The sequence below is a fragment of the Octopus bimaculoides genome, chromosome 13 (genome assembly GCF_001194135.2).
Source record: "Octopus bimaculoides isolate UCB-OBI-ISO-001 chromosome 13, ASM119413v2, whole genome shotgun sequence".
Taxonomy (NCBI): Eukaryota; Metazoa; Mollusca; class Cephalopoda; order Octopoda; family Octopodidae; genus Octopus; species Octopus bimaculoides.
In genome coordinates this window covers 16941138-16963536 of record NC_068993.1, presented here as the reverse complement: position 1 = coordinate 16963536, position 22399 = coordinate 16941138, and the positions used below count along the sequence as shown (strand labels likewise).

Here is a 22399-nt window from a genome sequence, read left to right as displayed (position 1 = left end):
GAGAGAGATCCTATGGGTAATTCAAAACACAGCAGTGGTAGCAAACAGTTAATTAACTAGGTTAATGAAAGAAAAAGTCACGGAGTTAATTTTTTGTAAATATATAAAGTAAACGTATGAAAGAGGAGAAAGAAAACAGAAAGAAAAAATCCTGCGAGGGCTTTCCCAGAGATGATAAATCAGACAAGAATTTCTCTGAGATTAAGCCATGTTAGAATAAATAACGGAAAATGATTTTTATTCATGCCAAATCTCTTTGAAGAGGTGAGGGTCGGAAGTGGATGGCTGCTATTAGGTTGGGTGTGTGGGTGTGGGGGCGAGGGGGAATTCGAAGTCTGGGAGTTCAACAATGATTTTACAACAGCATTTGTCTATGGGTGGATGACAACAAAATGATATACTTATTGATATTGTTATTAGTATTAATATCATTATCAGGCCTTTCAGACTAGAAGGCATGCTTGGTTAGTGTAGTGGGTCAATATTCCTGATAAAACATTACAAATTAAAGCAGCCAATAAAGTAGAGAGAGGCAAGAGACAGTGTTACAGAAGAAAGAACAAAAGCAAACAGGCATTTTTACAAAGGCCTAGCTCAATAAATGGTTGGCTGAACCTGGCAATTCGTCTGGAACGCTAGTTTGCAGACATACAAGCTGTTTGAATGAGAAAATAGCAAACTAACACTTCACTAAGACCAAAGTATTTAGGAGCGAGTGAGGTGGAGTGAAAATGTGTTGTTAGTTTTGATGTTGCTGTATGTATGTTAGCAAGTGTCTATAAAAGATTATTTCGTAGTCCTGTGTCCACATACAAATGTGGCAGCTGTAAACTTTGTGTAGTCACATAGAAAAACAATCATGTAAATACAAGTGCACACGCGCACACACAAGCATGTGTGTACACACACACACATTCTCGCTTTCTTTTTCTCACACATTCACATTTCACTCTCTCTAAGACACACACACACACAAGCATACAAACACAGGTTCTCCCTGACCACACCCTGCTTATGTCTCTTACTGACAAACACACAAACACACACACGTGCTTTCTGTCTGTCTGTCTGTCGGTGTGTCTGTCTGTCTGTCTGTCTGTCTGTCTCTCTCTCTCTCTCTCTCTCTCTCTCTCTCTCTCTCTCTCTCTCTCTCTCTCTCTCTCTCTCTCTCTCTCTCTCTCTCTCTCTCTCTCTCTCTCTCTCACACATGCCTCTTTCATTTATAAATATCCTCAGACACAAAAAGCAAAACACACACACACACACATATATAGACATAGCTACCACCTTTGTCATGCTACAACTAACAGGTAGTCATAATTGATAACTGTATCAAATAGTCAACCTTGAAAAACGATCAATTAATTATTGAATGAATAAAAAAAAAAAAGTAATCATAGTAGTAGTGGTAGTAGTAATACTAATGATGATGTGTTGACAATAATAATTGTAGGGGTTGTAATAGGAACTCTGATGGTGTGGTAGTGGTGGTGGTGGTAGTATTAGTTGGGGCAGTTTCGTGAGTGGTAGTAGTAGTAGTGGTGGTGGTGGTGGTGGTGGTGGTGTGTGTATGTGTGTGTGTGTGTGTTACACAGCTGTTGTTAATGTTATTTAGTCCCAGGTTGATTTTTGTATGAGTAAGTCCAAAGGCACTCCAGCCAGGGCCATTCTGTCATTTCAGGAGATTCTTTCTAGGACTACATCATAAAATGTATCCATCTCCACTGTGCCCTTATTGAAGGTTTCATTTGAAGGGGACACAGCTGCTGCATCTAGCACGTCAAAGCCCTATTGTTGGTTTGATAGTACCAATTATTGATGATGATGATGATGATGATGCTTTTTCTCGTCTAACTCAGGTCTGCCAGTCCAAGCTGATCAATGGTTAAAAGCATTCCAACTATGGCCATTTAGTCTCATTTTCAGAGACAATATACTTAGGATTACATTACTCAATATGCACTACCTTATTTAAGACATCAAAATATGATTTAAGGGAAATTTGGTTACTATTTCTAGCTGGGCGAGCAACCACCTACAAGCCATTATCTTTAACTCATGATATTTGTTCACATTTAATCCCAAGTTAGCCAGATCCTGCTAATCTCTAATCAAAAATGTGTGTTTACATACCTGTAACTTAGCAGTTTGGCAAAACAGACCAATAGAATAAGTATTAGGCTTTTTTTTAAAAAAAAGAGGGACTGAGGTTGAAAAGTTTGACTAAAAAATTCTTCAAGGCAGTGCCCCAGCATGGCCACAGTCTTAATGACTTAAACAAATAAAAAGATAATTTGTAGGAAATTTGGCTGCTATTTTTAGCAAGCCATGTGACTATGTACAGACTCCCTTGTTGGCTTATTATAGTTACTGAGGTTGCTTAGCCTTGAGTCTGTTCCGATCAGGCTGATCAAAGGCATTCCAGCCATGACCAACACAAACTTTGCAGGAGAATATAGAACCACACTGTTCTATGTGTCTTTCTTGCTACTTTCTTTTTTTTTAATATGGTAGGTATGACACGAGGGAGATTTAGTTGCTATTTCTAGCAATATAGGTTCAGCAACCATAGATGGTACTTTGTCATTGTTGTTGTTTTTGTTTATGTAGTAGCTTTGGTCTGTTAAGCCTAATGTTACTGATATGTGTGGCAATGCATTCTTAGTACTGATGGCAGTAGTACAGGTATGGCACATACTGTGGTTGTTGCAAGTTGGTAGTAGTACAGGATAAAAGTAATATAAGTTACTATTTCTTCAATCAACAAAAAGGGAGTGTCGGTGTCGGGCAGTTTGAAGTCCAGAAAGTTTATTACAAGAATACTTAATAATTAATAAATACCCATTGTCTGGTGTAGCTTTACAATGGTGCTGGTATTGGTATGATGTGGTGGTAGTGGTGGTGGTTGGCATTGGTGGTAGTACTAGAAAAGAAATACAGGTATTTCCTTGTAAAAAAAAAAAAAAAAAGAAAAATGTGGCAGGGATCCACAAATGCTATTGTAAAGAATAATTAATAAATTACCCTGGTGCGATGCAACTTCACAATCACGACTCTGTACAGAATAAGTGAAGCATACCATTATTTCTTTGTAATAGCAACAGCAACAACAACACAGGCAAAATAAAGACAAATAAAACAAAACAAAGTATTACTAACAACTGGCATGATCTTGTTCTACAAAAATAATATAAAAATGTTCAGTCATGAGGAATTATTCCAGAGATTTTGTCTTTCTATTCCTTATTGTTTTCATTTTTGTTTTTGTTGCTGATGGTTTTTGTTTAGTTTATAGTGGTTGTTGGTTTGATATGACAAGAACAGTGGCAAAAAAAAAAAACCAATACCATTTTGCTTAGTCATTGCACAAGAATTACAAGCAAGTACAACAATGTTGTCCTCCTCTATTGGACAATCAATGGGTTTAGAAGCTTCTACGTTGTGTAAGAAGTTTGGTTTTGTTAAAGATGACTATCAATACAGATACCACACAACCCCCACCCCCAAACAATGCCATCCCATCTTCTATGCCCCACTTCCAGCATTGTTGTGTTGTAAGTGTTGGGAAGACCAGATGTTTATTCCAAGAGACCTTATCTCTAAGACGGGTTTACAGATACAAACTAGGAAGCTATTATGAGATGGAATAAGGAGAAAGGAAAAAGAAATTCAATGTATTTTAAGGATTGTGTTAAATGAGAGAATGTCATAATGACACAACACGATGTGAATGCACAAAGTAATTTCAATTACAACTTGCTAAATAAAAATTCTAAGTCTAATCTTTTAGCATTTAAACCAGCCATACCTGGTTAAAATATTCTACCTGGTTTATGTTCAAACTGGCCAGCTTCCAGCTTCTCGTATCTACCCTACAATGTCAGTCCAAAAATAAATATTCTCATCATTGAAATCTCAAGACTACTGGACAATGGAGGATAAATTCAAAACAAAGTGAATAAATAAGCATTACATTTGACAGAATAGTCTGAATGCTAAAGGGTTAATTCTTGTATTAAGCCTAAACTTAGATCCTGTTTTAGTTTCTTCTTCAGCTATTTACAATCAATAACAATAAGTATCCCAGTAAGGATGGTTGTAGAAAGAATACTTTTGACCAAAGGTATGTGTGCAAGCAGTACTGGTTTAGGGTTAAGCTACAATAACTAAGGAAGATTTCTAAATATAAATATAGCATGTTGAGAGTTCATTCTGGCATTCCATCTTAACCACCTCAATCTTCTTTGCAGCTACTACTTCCCACCCTTATATATTATGAGGTAGTCATGTGTCTCCCCTATAGAAAGACACCTGTTTTTAACCTTCGATCATACTTTAGCCTCTCGACACTTGGGCATAAAACCTCTTCCCCCTCTCAAATGCTTCTACACATGCAGGTATCCGAGACTACATCTAAAGAAAGACTATTTGATTGACATGAAATTGCTCACCAACAAACTCCAACTTCTAAGTCACAGACATGCTGTCTCCTCTCTTTGCCTTTGCTACAGCACCTCAGGGCTGGTTGGTCTTGTATCACCTCCACTCAGGTACTCCAGATTCAATCATCTTTCCATCTCCTATGACCCATAGAATGTCCATCTCCCAAGCCCTGCATTAACCATTATTCTCAATCCTTCCTTCCAGAATGTTAGCCCTCTGGAGCACAGCCTTTCTTGCAACCTTACAATTGTTTGAGACAAATGCCAATACCAATCTCATCAGTATCAGATGGGCCTGTAAAAGACACGACCATAGCCCATTCCTTCAGATACTAATTCAAAGTGGGGAGGAAACACCTAATTTGGCCAGACACACAAAGGAATGCTTCACAATGGAACTGAACTTTATATCTGAAAATTGATGGTTCAATACCCTGGGACATTTATCAGATTTGGAAAGAAATGGTTTAGATCTGTGAATATTCCATTAAAGTTCACCATAATAATAAAGAGGAATTTCTCTGGTCCATGATAATATAATATGATGATGATGATGATAATTCAATGAGAATAATAACAAAGATGAGCCAACAAAAAGGCTCTATGTGGTTACTGAACCTGCTAGAAATAGCAGTCAAATCTCCTTCATATCACTCCCAACTGTCTTTGGAAAAGAAAGGATACATTAGATAATGTCATGTTAATCATAAATTTAAAACCATGAAATGGTCATGGTAGGAATGACTTTGATCATAAGTTTGTTAGATTGGAGATGACTTATGGCTCAACAACAACAACAGCAGTAGTAGCAACAGTAGTGATGATTTTGGTATATTGTAATTGCTATTTACTATTTACTCTGGACTAGATTTGAGCAATCAGCAATGATCAATGATAATTCATTGCCCAAATGAACATCACCATCATTTAACGTCCACGTTTCGATGCTTGCATGGGTCAGATGTAATTATTTAAGGCAAATTTTGTTTCTACAGCCAGATGCTCTTTCTATCACCAACCCTCACCTGTTTCTTAGCAGGGTAATATTTTCCTATGGCCGGACATGGAAAACTGGAAATGGACAACATCACTTGTACAACAGCGATGTTCATTAACAACCATTTACATGGACAAGAGTACACACAAACATGCATACACATACACACACATGACAAGCTTCTTTTCAGGTTCTGTCTACCAAATCCACTCACAAGGTTTTGATGGGCTTACCCAAGAAGCTACACAGTGGGACTGAACCCCAAACTACATGAATGAAAGCAAAGTTCTTAACACAACTAAGCTTGCACTGATAGAACAGTTCAATAAGATGAATCAGAAGTACTTAATGATGAAGGAAATGTTTTAGGCTAGACTAAACATGTAAACATGACAGGTAATATATAACAGTTACTAGATTTTTTGCTGTGGCTGCTGTTTAGTCCAATGACAGCCTCGATCCAGCAGACTTATGATAAAAGACTTGTTAAGGTTATTCTTTTCCTTTTATTTGTTTCAGTCATTTGACTGTGGCCACGCTGGAGCAACACCTTTAGTTGAAGACCATACTGTCATGTGAAGGCCTGAAGGCCATAGCGTAATGTGAAGGCCATAGTGTAATGTGAAGGCACATGAACAAAAGAACACTGAAGAAGAAAAACAACTTGAAAAAATTGGTAGTGGCCTGTACCAGCAAAGAATGTACAGTGAAATTCATGTAGAATGGAGAGAATGGGAATCTGATGCTGCAAGATAGTTCTTTTGTAGTAGGACTTATTCTTTGTAAGCCTAGTACTTATTCTATTGGTCTCTGTTGCTGAACCGTTAAATTATGGGAGTGTAAACACACCAACATCTGTTGTAAAGCGATAGTGGGGAGACAAACACAGACACACAAACATATACGCACACACACACACACACACACATATATATATACAAAGGGCTTCTTTCAGTTTCCGTCTACCAAATCCACTCACAAGGCTTTGGCTGGCTGAAGGCTATAGTAAGAGACACTTGCCCAAGGTGCCATACAGTGGGACTGAACTCAGAACCATGTGATTGATAAGCATGTGGTTAGTTATCTGTACAGGTTTTCTGTAGAAATTATAGCCAGCACTGACATGTTATGATGTTTCATATCCAAGTATGCCTAATGTAAACAACAATGAGATTGAAGATGAGAAATGGGTAATGGGTGTATATGCTATATTTCAGGAGTTCTTACTCCTTCATCAACAACACATCCAACCCATTAACCATCCTCAAACTCATTTCTTAAATAGCCACAAAATATTGCGATCTAATATTATTGGGTCTACCAATTTTACACATCAAACACATTCCTGGCAGCTGGTATGTAGATATTGATGACTTGTGATGCTGACGTTCTAGCCAGGACCATTTCACCTTTTTTCTTCCTGTTTTACTGGTTATAGCTTAGCCAAAGTCTCAAGGCTGCTTGGACTAAAGAAAGATTAACCCACAACCCTTAGGCTATCTCCAGACCAGATACTTGGTCCAAATACCTGTTACAAAGTACTGAAAGCCCAGTTAGTGGTGTTAAACTGTGTGAGCGCTTAAGTCTACTGCCACAGAACATGTACAGATGACCTGACTTCTGGATGGGCTTCTGTGCAGTTTACATCCAATTTCATTCACAAAGCATTGGTTGATCTGCAGTTATGGTAAAAGACATTTACTCATGGTGGCATGCAGTGAGACTGAACCCAGAATGTTATGAACATGAAGCAAACTTCTTAACTTCAGAGCATGCCTGCATCTAAATCTACTAGTTCAGTGGGTCCTTCCTTTTTTTTTTAAGACATTGTGTGATTGTTGTAAATGAAGGTTATTCATTTTCAGTCTTCTGCAAAACATGCCTAGCCATGAGGAAATATTACCTTGTTTGGAAACAAGTAAGGGTTAGTGACTGGAAGGGCATCTGGTCAAAGAAAATCTGCTTCAATAAACTCCATACAACCCATGCAAGCATGGAAAAGTGGATTTTGAAACAATAATGATGACAGAGTGGAACTTGAGGGATTTTTGGATGCTATTTCTAGCAAATTGAGTGACTATATATAAGTTCTCTTCACTGACTTATCAAACAACTAAATGACACCATTTAGAATAAAAGAAAAAAAAAACTAGGATGAAAGGAGTAGATAGAACATATTTTACAGATAAGTGATTAGTTGGTAAGAATACTAAAAGCAGAATTATTCAACGCAGTTATCTATCTTGTAAGAGACTGTAAAACAATATTAAATCAATACTATTATTGATAGTAAACTAAGTTCTTATTTATTGTGTTTTATTTATCTATTTAACTTATTTTATTAAGTACATATTTTATTCAACAAATTAAACATGATGCTCCAGCATAGTCTTATCTATGATAGCTAAAATAAATTGAAGTGCATGTGTGTGTGTGTGTGTGTTTGTATGTGGGTGTAGAGGCCATGGGAAACCTGGGCTATTGTGATGAATTTTCTGTAGCACAAACGAAATGTCAGGTAATCACTACTTCAATGATTGAAGACTCCAGCAAGATGAGATGCAAATTTGTCATCAGGTTAACCCCAATTCTTACTTGTTCTCATTTACAACAGGGAGGACTGGAGTAACATGAAATGAAGAGCCTAAATCAAAAACATGACCTCACAATAATGAATCCAACACTCAACAAAACTAGATCACAGATGGCCTAATGTGAATGAATGTAGTGTAATGTGAAGGTACATGGTGTAATGTGAAGGCAGATAGTGTAATGTGAAGGCCATAGTGTGATGTGGAAGTTATAGTATAATGTGAAGGCTATAGTGTAATGTGAAGGCCTAGTGTAATGTGAAGGCCATAGTGTAATGTGAAGGCCATAGTGTAATGTGAAGGCCATAGTGTGATGTGGAAGTTATAGTATAATGTGAAGGCTATAGTGTAATGTGAAGGCACATGAACAAAAGAACAGTGAAAAGAAAAACAACTTGAGAAAACTGGTAGTGGCCTGTACCAGCAAAGAATGTACAGTGAAATTCATGTAGCATGGAGAGAATGGGAATCTGATGCTGCAAGATAGTTCTTTTGTAGTAGAAGTAGAAAATCTTAATTTTTCTTGATCTCAGAGGCAAAGGGATACAAACTTATTCAAGCTCACAATCTTCACACAAAAGAACAGAAAAATGGCAAAGTTGATTTAGACGAATCTTATACAGGGAGACATAAAACTGTAGGTTTAGTGTTCTACTTTCTTTCAGAGAGTACTATTAAGTCTGGGATGGAACCATAGCATGACGATTCTTTAACATTCCATAAAAGTCGATCTTTCTTCCATTATACTTATTTGACAGTGGCCCACAGTAATGACTTTAACTAACACCTACTAAATCATACAACTTCTGATCTATCACTGTAAAAACATCACAACTCAAGACTTAATCAGCATAAAATTTCTAATAGGTTATAAAAGTTGATCTCATTTCAAATGTATAATTCGCGAGCAATAGTCTGTGGTAATGAAAACAGAAGCCGTTTAGTTTACATAACACCAATTCAGTTTATGAACACTTAAAGTGACTCTACTTTAGTGGAGAATTTTCGATATATCTGTTATTGAGAGCATCTCAAGAGTAGCTGATTCCAGAATGGAAATGGTATGTAAGTGTTAATGATATATTCCAGGCAGCAGTAAGAGCAAGTATTTATTGATCTGAATGCCAACAGGGTTCAACCAGAGAAGCCATTCTGATATATTTACAACTTTTGTTATGATCTATGCATCTGAACAAAAAATAATATATGTATAAATATATATATATATATATATATATATATATAGAGAGAGAGAGAGAGAGAGAGAGAGAGAGAAAGAGAGAATAAATAGAATCACACTGCTGCATAAATTAAAGGTGGGTTTTTTTTTTTTTTTTTGCCTGAAATATATCTCTGGCTGTGAAGATTTGTACTGCTTATTTGTCAAATTATACTGGTCAAGGTTGAAGTAAGTTTATTGTGAAAGAGCCGGAATCAGTAAATTCTGTTTGCATATCATGAAAGATAAGAGAATGTTTATACTGAAATGGATTAGCAGAAAGGACAAGAAGGAAAAAAGTGCACAATATGTTGATGGCAATGGAAATCAAAAGTTTAGGTTATGCTCTGGCAATGTCAAGATAATTCATAGGTCTATGACTCATTCTATACTGTCCATAAATTTGGTGAATTAACTGGATGGAAGCTGTCATCTGGTAAACTTGAATCAAAGAGAATAATTAGATGCTGGAAGAAATAATCTAGTTAGGTTGGTAAATAATTATTGTAATATATTTAAATTGCATAGTATGAATAAAACAAACAAAAAACAAAAACAAAAAAAGTCAATTTAATGCAAGAATAATGACTTTTGCTTACAAATTCATAGAAGACCGAAAAAACCCCTAGGCCAAAATGTATGTTACCAAACCATAATTAACTAGAGTTAATTATGATTTCATATATCTATCTATCTATATATATATATATCTATATATATATATATATATATATCTATATATATATATATGTATCTATATATATATATATGAAGATATATATATATTAATATATACTTTTGTTATTTACACCACCTGTCCTCGTCTGTTGTTATTTTTTGTATATTCTCCCATATATATATATATATATATATATATGAAATAATTTTTGTAAAATTTGGTGTCTGGAAGTAGAGTTACAGTGTAGGTTATAGTAGAAGACTACAGGCTTCTTAATATACGGAGAAAAAAAAATCCACAGAAAAAAAAGGCTGATAAAGCAGACATACTACTGGTGAGTCTTCAAATAAATCATCTACAAGATTCTTTGAAAACGGATACACTTAATTGGCTCTCCTATTGCAGTGATGGCAACCTGTTACATGCTGCAGGTTTTTAAGGGACAAACTAAGGAGTTTGAAACAAACAAAAAAAAAGTCTCTGCAATATTGTGCAATAAATATTGACATGCATTTACTTCAAACTAAAATAAATGCTTATATGCAAGTGACCGACAATAACAAGTTTACAAGAGAAATTAAAATTTCTATATGCTGGGTTAGAAACCTTCATTGGCAAAGTTGTGTGGTTATAAAATTTATTTTGCAATCTCCTGGGCTTCGGTTCAACATGACTGCATGTTACCTTGAGAAAGTGTCTTCCATTATACTGCTGAGCTGACCAATGCCTTGTGAGTGAATCGGGTAGTCGGAAACTATGCGGAAAGTTTGTCACATATATCTTGACATATCTGCTTCTCTCTGCTTGACAACTGGTGGTGGTTTATTTAAGTACACATAACTTAGTAGTTTAGCAAGTGGAGATTGACAGAATGATACAAGACAAAAATGATACTGATCAATTTGAGCAACAAAATCCTTCAAAGCAATGTCTGAAAATGACCACAGTACAACCTTTAGCATGCTTAGGAACATCATGGTATCATATGTAATTTCTCTCCTGTAGCTGCAGGTGCTTTGTTTTGCATTGAGAAGGGAGAAAACTCATACAGCAACATGATGCGTCTACAACATGCTAAAGGTTAATGAAGTCATGGGAAAACTGCAGCTCACTGGACTTTCTGAATGCCAAGCCTAACGAAAAATAACCTTGAATTTCTTTAGTATTGTGGCTCACCTGTTGATGACCCTTGTCTTATGCAGTCCACTTATTGAAAAAGTTTACCCATGCCTAGTTTAATGAATGAAAATAGAAAAGAGTAAAAGATTATCATTACCTGATAATATGTATATACATTGGGTTTCATACCCATTATATTGCAGATTAGCTTGAAAGTCACACTCTGTGTGGACTTTTAAGCTAGCTCCTGCAGGAGGCTAATTAAGCCTGCAGCCCCAAACTAAAAGAGAGCTAAATAGTATGACTATAATGTGTCTATAATGACTCTATGCCCCAGTGGTGTTTGATCAGAGGTTAAGGACGGTTGAGGATTAATTCTGTAATGCAATCATTCCACTGTTCCAGTCCAAAGTTGAATTCCAACTGTTGGCCAATTTGTCTCAAAGTTCTTATCTTGACGTAAAAGAAATGAAACAAATGTCATTTATCTCCCCCTTGATCTCTGATGTAATATGTCAAATGCCAACCAAGATGGTATGAATCAGTTAAGCTTCACCTGCTAGAAATAACAACCTAAATGCTTTTAAATTAGATCCCAATGCTGAATGATCAAGAATCAAATGAAGGGCATATTTTCAATCCCAGGATCATCCTGATTCCAAAAAGGTATGATATGTCTATGTAGAGCAAATATAGACTGAGATACAGGGGTCCCAGATAGACAGATAGAATTCCACTTTTATTAATGTCGATAAGTCTCAATCTGTTGCCATCTTTGTTGCCCTCTCATCTACCACTCACCTTCTCTACTACTCATTGTACCACACTGCCTGTGTTACAAGGGATAACATATTATCTGTCTGTATCTGGTCCCTGCACCATCAGCCTTCATCACACTACCTCCTTTTGATCTTCATGTCTGTGTCAAAAATGATAGCATCTAACTTATATATATTTGTTACCCTTCTCTACAACCAGCCATCATTTTTTTCTCTTCCATGCAACATTTTGCTGACATCAACTACTTTCACTTACCAGCTTCCTCCTCTCTATTATTGATATGTATCACTCTCATTCTCTCTTGTTATCTTATCATGCATTCATGATATTTTCTATTCAATCTCCTTACCAACAACCATCATGTAGCTACCACTGTCTCTTGCTTCCATTACTCCTTCTCTTATCAAACTCTCAGTCCTACAACTCTTTTTTTCTCTATTACACACATACACTTATCTTCTATTTACTCTTTTGATTTCATTTGCTTTGAAATAATGGAGAAAACATGGAAAAGAGAGGACTCTTTAGTCTTGCAGAGGACAATACAACTTCTCTAGTGCTGGTGCCATCTTAAAATGCTCTCAGTACACTCTGTAAAGTGGTTATTGTTGAGGAGGACATATTAAAGATGAAGCATATAAGTGAGCTGTATCTCTGAATAAGAACTGACTCAATCAACCTATCCAATCTATGAAAAGCAGACATAAAATGATGAGGATGAAGCAGATGATGATGATGATGAGATTACATAACACCCCACCAATTACACAAATGCATATTTAGGTAAAAAAAAAACCATGTAGTTGTACATTTGTACATATGTCAACAAACATATCAATACACATATTTGTGAATCTTTATACACTTTTATTTACAGACACACATATTTTCAATATTGCTATTTTATACACTTGCATAAAATAAAAATATATTTTAAAATTAGCTCAATCAACACAATCAAAGACATGTAATGTCAACATACACATCATGCACATTTCTCACTTTGTAATGATATAGTATGTGAGCATATATCATTCTGCTTCTATTTTTCACTATATTTTTTGTATTAGGGAGCTGATCCATGGCATATACAATTAATACTGCTATACTTAGTATATACATTAAACATGAAAGGCAGAGCAATATGTGTTTGTGTAACATCAAAATGGTAGCCATTTGCTGAATGACACTAAATTACAACCACGAATTAGTAATTTTATAAGGAATTGAAAATAATTTTTTGGTGTTTAACAGTTTTCACATATACAGTTTTCATTTGGGTAGGTAGACTTGCCTATCTACACTAAACTGAGAGCACATCCCAGTAACATAGATGTATCGTGATACATATACATATATACATATGTATGAGCAAGTGTGTGAGTACATAACTATGTATGTCTATGCAGGTTGACCAAAATCTTGTGAGTGGTTGACAGAAACTGAAAGATGCTCATCTTGTTGATGCATACATACATACATATGCACTTGCCCACACACACACATATACACTAACACACATCAACCTTACATACACACATGCGCCTGCATGGTCCAGTTTAGCCAGGTCACTGTTATATCCCATTCCACTGACCTCTTCCTTCTGGTCATTTCAGCATGTAGAACCATTAATCCTGATATGTCAAACTAATACACCTTGCTTGTTCTCTCACATGTCTCTGCCTTTTGTTTTTTTTTTGTACATATGAACCATATGCGAAAGCGAAATCGTGATGGTACCACCATTTGAGCATGATCGTTACCAGCATCGCTTTCCTGGCACTTGTGCCGGTGGCACATAAAAGACACCATTTTGAGCGTGGCCATTGCCAGTACTGCCTGACTGGCCTTCGTGCCGGTGGCACATAAAGTCACCCACTACACTCTCAGAGTGGTTGGCATTAAGAAGGGCACCCAGCTGTAGAAAGTCTGCCAAATCAGATTGGAACCTGGTGTAGCCACTTGGTTCACCAGTCCTCAGTCAAATCATCCAACCCATGCTAGCATGGAAAGCGGACGTTAAACGATGATGATGATATATACATATGTGTGTGTATATATATATATATATATATAATTGTTATTTTCAATGTTCAGTTTTTTGACTTGACCGTATGTATGTGTGTGTGTATGTATGTATGCATGCATGTATGTATGCATGCATGTATGTATGCATGCATGCATGCAAGTATGTATGTACATACATATGTGGTTTGTGTAATGTGTGTGGCTTCTTGTCTTGATGTTATTTGAAATTTCTAATGAGCATCATCATCATATGAGTGGTTTCCATAGTTTCTGATATTCCATGGAAACATCTTTAGGGAAAAGCAATTATTACCTTACTTGAAAACAAATGAGGGTTGGTGATAGGAAGGGCATCCGGTCATAGAAATATCTGTCTCTGTGAATTCCATCTGTGAATTCCATGCAAGCAAGGAAAAGCGCACATTAAAACAATGATGAAGATGATGATGATGTGCACATATGTTAGTTCATATACATACGTGTTTTCAAAGTCAAGAATTTTCACTCTGAATGTGCAGAGCCACAACATGATATCAACAAATATCACTATCTGAAGCTCAGTGCTTTTGCATGTGAAATGCAGAATGTGCACACGCACACACACACACACAAAGGGTGTGTGACAGTCCTAGTCTGCCAAAGTCATTCACAAAGCATTGATTGGCTTAGAACTATAGTAGAAGTCACTTGCCCAATGTGTTGTTCAGTGGGACTGAACTCAGTACCTACCCCATGGTTGAAAAAAAAAACACAACAAAACCACATAGCAATGCCAGTGCTTATTGAATAAGATGCGCATATGTGTTATGTGTATGTGTGTAAGCACGCACGCACACAAGCTCTCATGCACACACATATTATTTATATTACTTCAAGAGTGTTTGTCTCAGTTTTGTGAAACTCACTTCTGTGAAACTGGAAGTAATGTAATTCTGAGTCAGTTAATACAAATAAATAAACTTTATAAAATGTAACGAGTGGTCTTTTGTTTTGTTTGCATGCATATCTATGTAGCTACATGTATGTGTATGTTTGCGTGTGTGTACACACACTCACACACATTATATATATGTATATGTGTATACACATGTACACACATATGTGTAAGTAAGCAGATACACATATATACTTTTACATTTGTGTGTTTCTGTTTGTACATGTGCATGAGTTTACAGGTGTGTGTATTTGTGTACACACAGACATATATATATATATATATATATATATATATATATATATATATATACACATGTGTGCATGTGTGTGTGTGTGTGTAAATCATATATATTCAATTACGTTTTTAATGGAATTTTCCATGTAGTAATAAATTCTCAATCTTTTTTCAATATCCCACTGAAATTAAATTGTTAAGTCCATGTTCCCCTCCCCTGGGAAATGTTGAAGTTATGGAGAAAAGATTAAATGCCATCATATTTATCAGTTCTCCATATTTTTTGTTCCCTATTTAAAAGCTTATATTGTTCAATTTGAAATACATTCAAGAATTGATCTATGCGAAACTTTTGAAAGAATTAACATTCTTAGATTCCATTTGTACCATTGCCTACTCCTACGCTTTATTACTACATTTAGCATACTAGGTATGGCCTTGATCCTTTTTTGTTAAGAAGTTTGTTTCCAGCCACATGGTTTGGGGCTCAGTCCCACTGCATGGTACCAAAAGCAATTAACTTCTACATCAGTATTGTGTTGAATAAAGTCTTGTGATTGTATTTGGGGAGACGAAAACTGAAAGAAACCCATTGTGATTGTGTGTGTGTGTGTGTGTGTGTGTGTGTATATATATATATATATATATATATATATATATATATATATGCTTTTGTCTCCTTGTCTTAACATAGTGTAAGTTGCAAATCAGTATCATTGCCATACAAATATTGATATTCATTTCCGATGATCTGCAAAAGCATGTCTGGCCATGGAAAAAGCATTATTTTGCCTGGAAAGAGGTAAGTAGTTGTAGGAAGGGTATCTGGCCATAGCAAACAGGTAAGAAACAGGTAAGTGGACAGGAAGGGTATCTGGCCATTGAAAATCTGCCTCAGTTATTGCCATCTGACCCTTGGAAGTATAGAAAACTGGACATTAAAAGGGTGATGATCATCATCACGCAATATCTCACTCCATTTGTTGTATCATATATAACACTCTATGCTATTTATCACACCATATGCATAACATCTCTCTCCATTTACCATACCAGCCATGGAACTTGACTCCATAAGACTAACAGCTGAGACACCTATGCTGTTTGCCACACCAGTTACATCAACTTTATTTGCCACATCAGGAAATAAGGCAGGACTTTGCTGAAATATAAATGAACAAAGAAAGAAATGCGCTTTCTCTATGTCTCCCTCCCCCTCTTTCTGTGTGTGTGTGTCTCTCTCTCTCTCTCTCTCACACACACACACATTTCACTTTTGACTTGAAAATTCCAGTTTTATGAAATAATCAAACATTTAATAACACATTGAAGTGTATAATATGTACAAATGTAAATCTCAAATCTGTGTAGGGAAGTTATAGGTTTCAGAACAGTAGTCCAACTCAAGATTGATTAGACCTATGATCAAAGAGATTGCTGGTCCACCCATGGCTAAACCATTTAATTTCCATGCAAAGTGGGTGTGATTTGAGGATTTATCTGTTATTGCAAATAGATTGACTAACCATGAAGTGGTTCCTCTGTATACCTGCTTTAAACTAGTTATATTTAGTTTTTCTCACTGATTTAGAATGAACAGTTTACTTCTGCTGGGCAACTGACTGCGACAGACAGTACACACTCTTTGTATATTCTGTCTCAGACAACCATATCCGATTTGTTATGTTTAGAAGATTTGATGGGAATGTTCCACCAATATTCCTTCCATTGAAACATATGGATGTATTGAATATCAGAAATATTTTCTATATTTATCCCCAGTGATCTTTTCAATGGTGTTGTATATTGTTTTAGCAACAATGTCATACTGCATAGAAAGGTAGTATGGATCTTGACATTTTGGGGCAGCTGCTGATCATGTATAAAGTCTCCCACAGACATGTAATATAATCAATCTTTTCAATTGTGTCTTTGAGGGTTTAAGCAATTCATGCTTGCTTTTGTTCAACATGTATTTAGTAGCAACTTCTAGCCATTGTATAGCAAAATTATGACCTTTGAAATGTAACATAATTTGGCAGAATTGATACTTCCTGACAATATATTGACATTATTCTCAAATTTCTGGGAAATCCTTTTAATTGGTATACAGAGTATTTGTCTTTCAAGTATGTGTTGAAGTAAATCCATTTGTCAGTCCTGGGATTGCAGGAGACATCTTCAGGAACCAAATAATTCTTTTGTTGTTCACACCCTCTTACAAGACATTGCTCTCCTCACTTCTGAGCACCTGATTGGTGCATTTGTTGTTGTTTCGCAAACGTGGTCTGAGTGATACCATACAGATTAACGATCAAAGAATCACTAAGTAACTGTGAGGGCTTTACTTTGTAAATAAGGTCAGAATATGATTGAAACATGCCAGGAATTCTGAATTCACCAGAAAAATTAACATTGTAGTAGTCTCATCACATAATTATTTCCAGTTAGTTTTCTGATGATCCTTACATAAACTGTATTTGTTAAAGTCTGATGAAATAATACACTTTTGTTTACTATCATTGATCACATTTCCGTTTTTGGGTACCTTTTCATAAATGTTTAGGTATTTGTAACATTCATTGTGTAAAAGACAGAGGAATATGAATGTCTTTAATATTGGTTTCAAATTTTGGCACAAGGCCAACATTTTTAGGGGATGGGTAAAGTCTATTACATCGACCCCAGTGTCTAACTGGTACTTATTTTATCAACCCCAAAAAGATGGAAAGTCAAGTTGACCTTTGTGGAATTTGAATTTAGAATGTAAAGACAGACAAAATGCCATCCCGGTGTGCTCATGATTCTGCTTGCTCATTGCTGCCTTAGATCCAAAGCTGGACAATATGCCACTAGCATTTTACCTGGTGTGTAAATGATTCTTATTTCTTTATTGCCCATAAGGGGCTAAACATAGAGGGGACAAACAAGGACAGACAAAGGGATTAAGTTGATTACATCGACCCCAGTGTGTAACTGTACTTAATTTATCAACCCCGAAAGGATGAAAGGCAAAGTCGACCTTGGCAGAATTTGAACTCAGAACATAATGGCAGATTAAATACCACTAAGCATTTCGCCCGGTGTGCTAACGATTCTGGCAGCTTGCTGCCTTCTGGAATGTTTTTGATATTAGAGAGCAACTTTCCCACCTTCAACTGTCAAGTATAAACATGTTTTTTATCACCAACTGTCATCCTTACATTAGTGAAAAGATGTTTATTATTCAATTTAGTTGTTTCTCAACATTGCATATATTTCTAATGTAGATAACTAAATCATCAGAGAAAAAAATCAGGGGTCTTATATGTGTTTCTTACCGATTAAAACCCTAATATATAACTACCTGAAAATTTTGAGCCAATAAAGGAGCATTTTTCTATGTGGTCACTCGAAATGCTGAAAATAGCTGCCAAATCATTTTCAAATCACACCCTAACTTGGGAAACGGAAGAACACCTTGGATAATACAATCCTAGATACACCCAAAAAAACGGAGTTGTCATCATAGGGATGACTATGTTCATAGATCTGTCTTCTCAATGAGGCCAGACCTAGCGTTGAACAACAAACTGTCTGAGTTTAGTAGGAGAAATGCCAGTGGGTTTGGTAGAGCTGGTGAGTTTAGTGGAATTAACACCAAAATATAATGAAGCACAGTTAGACTGCTTTCACCAGAGACAACTCATCATGCATTTAGCGATCAATTTAAGGAGAGTCAATGAAGTCTATGTAAGCATTTCAGCAGCAGCAACTACAGCAGTGCAATGATCGCAAGAGTTATGAATGACGAATAATGTTAAACACCTTTCTATAATCAAGCCATACTGTCACAAGCTTTGGTAATTTTTTTCTTTTTTAAATGCTTCAAACATCATAGCTTTATTAATCAGAAATTGTTTGGCACATCTCCACATTTCTTTCTTACCACCTGCTGATCATCTCTCAATAATTTGTCGGTCTTCTATGTATGTATTTATTTACACCAAAACACAAACATATCTAAACCGAACATACATGCTAGAGTAATATGTTCTCTTGATAGAGTTAATCTATCAAAATCCTGGAAATTTCTTTTAAATCTTGTAATTTCCATTTAAATCTTAATCCTGATGTCAAGAAAACAATCCGCATAATTACATACAAATACAGGTATTTCTTTTCAATGTGTGTGCCAGTGTGTGTGTGTGTGCATGCATGTGTGTGTGTGTGTGTGTGTGTGTGAGGCAGGGGATGGCAGATTGTAATGACATAGATTAATATTGAAAAGAGTTAATTAACAGACCAGCATGTGTTGAATCAATCATAAAAAAAAAAGAAGGTAAAATTGAAAGAAGAAAACCTCTGAAATCATTTCATGTTCATCGTCTATTTTCTTCCTGTTTATTGAAATGCAAGTTTGTGAGTGTAAAGTGTCAGTGCTAAAGTGTGCAGTTGTTGTTGTGTAGCCCTAGGTCAGGTGTGATTGAGTAAAACTATGATCAAAGATTTTCAAATGATGATTATTAGTATAATACATCCAAGACCACATTATTCCATATATGTGTGTGCGCGTGTGTGTGTTTGCGTTTGTTCTCTTTTTTTTTTATAAGAGAGGCAGGATGAAATTTGAAGATTTGACTGCTGTGTCTGCCCGGTTGAGCAACAACACAGGCACTCTCTCACTGGCGCAGGTTCTCTTGTGAATCAGTAAACCAGCAAGATTGATTCTTCACTGTGTACATATTTGTGAACGAATGAGATCAAGGAAAGTTAAGTGGCTAGAATATAAATTTTAAAATTCTTGATGTATAGGTGCACTAATGGCTGTGTGGTTGAGAAGATCACTTTGCAACCATGCGGTTTCAGGTTCAATCCCACTGCACAGCATTTTGGGTATCTTCTCTTATAACCCTGGGTAGACCAATGCTTCCAAGTGAACGTGGTACAGGGAAACTGTGTGGAAACCCATATGTGTATGTGTGTGTGTGTCTTTATGTCTGTGTTTGTCACGCCTACCCCTAATTGACAACCAGTTGGTTTGTTTATGTCCCTATAATTTAGTGTTTTGGCAAAAGAAACTGATAGAATAAGTAACTGACTTTAAAAAGAAACAACATAAGTACTAAGATCAATGTGTTGGACTAAAATCTTTCAAGGCAGGGCTCCAGCAAAATGAGTAAAAGAAGGTAAGCACAGATGTGCAACAGATTGCATTAATTTTGAAAATTGTACAAACTGTGTGACTAAATGAATTGCAACCCTAACACATTGTAGTTTGTATTTTGCTTTTAACTCCTTTTCTGGTGTTTGTAAGAGGGCTTTGATCATAATGGGGCACTACCATCAAGGGCTAGTGATTATTTTGACCCCAACATTTTCTTAGCTACCTATTTTACTGAGCATAAGAGGACAAAGGCAAAGTTGATCCACGTATAAAGGGACATAACCAGGATGTAAAACAAAACAACCAAACACCACAAGGTATTTTTTTGATACTGTTGGCTCAGCCATTTCCTAGTTCTCTCTCTCTCTCTCTTTCTCTCTGACACACATACACACACACACACATACACACACACACACACACACACACACACACACACACACACACACACACACACACACACACACACACACACACAACACACACACACACAATGTGTACAGTTCTGAAAATTATCATTTTCTTACAAACCTGAAACAAAGGCATTAATAATATTCCATTCAAAGGTGGTGAGCTGGCAGAATCATTAGCACATCAAGCAAAATGCTTAGCAACATTTTGCCTGTTTTTATGGTCTGAGTTCAAATTCTGCTGAGGCCAACTTTGATTTTCATCCTTTCAGGGGATGATAAAATAAGTACCAGTTGAGCACAGGGGTCAATGTAATTGATTTACTCCCACTCCTGAAATTGCTGACCTTCTGTCAAAATATGAAACCAATAATAATTCTTTCCACTTTAGGCACATGGCCTGAAATTTGAAGGAAGAGGGCTGGTCGATCACATTGATCTCCGCCCAGTGCTAAACTGGTACTTATTTCATTGACCCCACAAAAGGATGAAAGGCAAAGTTGACTCAAAATGTAAATAGCCAGAATACTGCAAAGCATTTTTTCTGATACTCTAATGATTGTGCCATTTCACCACTTTTATAATGGTTTCTTATTTTGGCACAAGGCCAGCACTTTTGAGGGAATGGTATTAGTCAATACCTTCAACCCAAGTAGTAGACTGGTGCTTTATTTTATTGACTCTGGAGAGATGAAAAGCAAAGTTAATCTCAGTAGTGTTTGAAGTGAGTCCATCGAGAAGTGAAAGATATACAACAAAACATTTTTTCTAAGAGTCAAATCAGATACAAGGCTAGATATTTCAGAAAAGAGAATAATCAATTATATTGACTCCAGTATTTGACTGTTACTTTATTTGATCAAAGTTGACCATAGCAGGATTGGAACTCAGGAAATAAGGAACTCTAACTAACACTGCAAGGCATTATATCTGTTGCTCTAAAAATTTTGCCCATTCTTCTAACATTGAATTGATGGAAAGATACAAGTTTGAAGAGGAAGGAGTACAGGCCAATATTACCAAACTCAAAATGTAATTGGTACTATTTTAATTCTGAAAAGATGGAAACCAGAACATGTTCCACATAATGCTGAAGTCAGTGTTTTACCAATTTCTTTAATACCTTTGGGAAAGTAATAAATATTGGCACACATTTTCTTTCTTATCTGGAAATCAACAATTTCATTGTCAGGTATTTGTCAAACTTGCAGGAAATAAATCTGTGGTTGAACAGGGTCCTTCAGGCAAGTTACGACAGAAGAAATGATGCAATTTACACACACGCTCATGCATACGCACACATATACACACATATATAACACACATACACGCACATATATAGAATTCCTGTCATAGGGTATGACAGTGGTGGGGAAACAAGCTAAAGGGAAAAAGAGGAGAAACAAAAGGAAAATAATAAGATGAAAAAGATGTGGTCCTTCAACCCATCTAAGAGAGTAGCAACAACCCATCCAACTCATGCCAGCGTAAAAAGCAAATGTAAAGCGGACACCACCACCATGACAATGATGACACATGCTCAGTTGTATGACATGTGTTGGTTTCATTTTTGATGCTCTTTCCTCCTCTTTCCTATTTTAATGACCAACTTTCTTTCCTTGCTAACCATACTCACTCACACTGACAGAAATGGTGATGACTCGTTTGTTCCTCTTTAGCCCTTCTTGAATAAATGACAGAACTTTTATATGGTCAGAAATAGCAAAACAAAGCTCCTTTAGATTCATGCTACTACTACTACTACTACTACTACTACTACTACTACTACTACTACTACATCATCACCACCACCACCA

General features: G+C 36.1%; 1 protein-coding gene and 1 long non-coding RNA gene across 2 annotated transcripts in view; one reads left to right on the top strand and one right to left on the bottom strand.

Annotated features, from left to right (window-relative positions):
- Window positions 1–7477, top strand: part of LOC128249274 (uncharacterized) — a 23150-nt gene extending 15673 nt beyond the window's left edge. The window contains exon 3 of the long non-coding RNA XR_008265364.1: window positions 5959–7477. This is a non-coding gene — a long non-coding RNA (uncharacterized LOC128249274). The remainder of the gene's footprint in view (window positions 1–5958) is intronic.
- Window positions 1–22399, bottom strand: part of LOC106881088 (uncharacterized) — a 465749-nt gene that overhangs the window by 218189 nt on the left and 225161 nt on the right. The gene's annotated exons all lie outside the window — the stretch shown is intronic.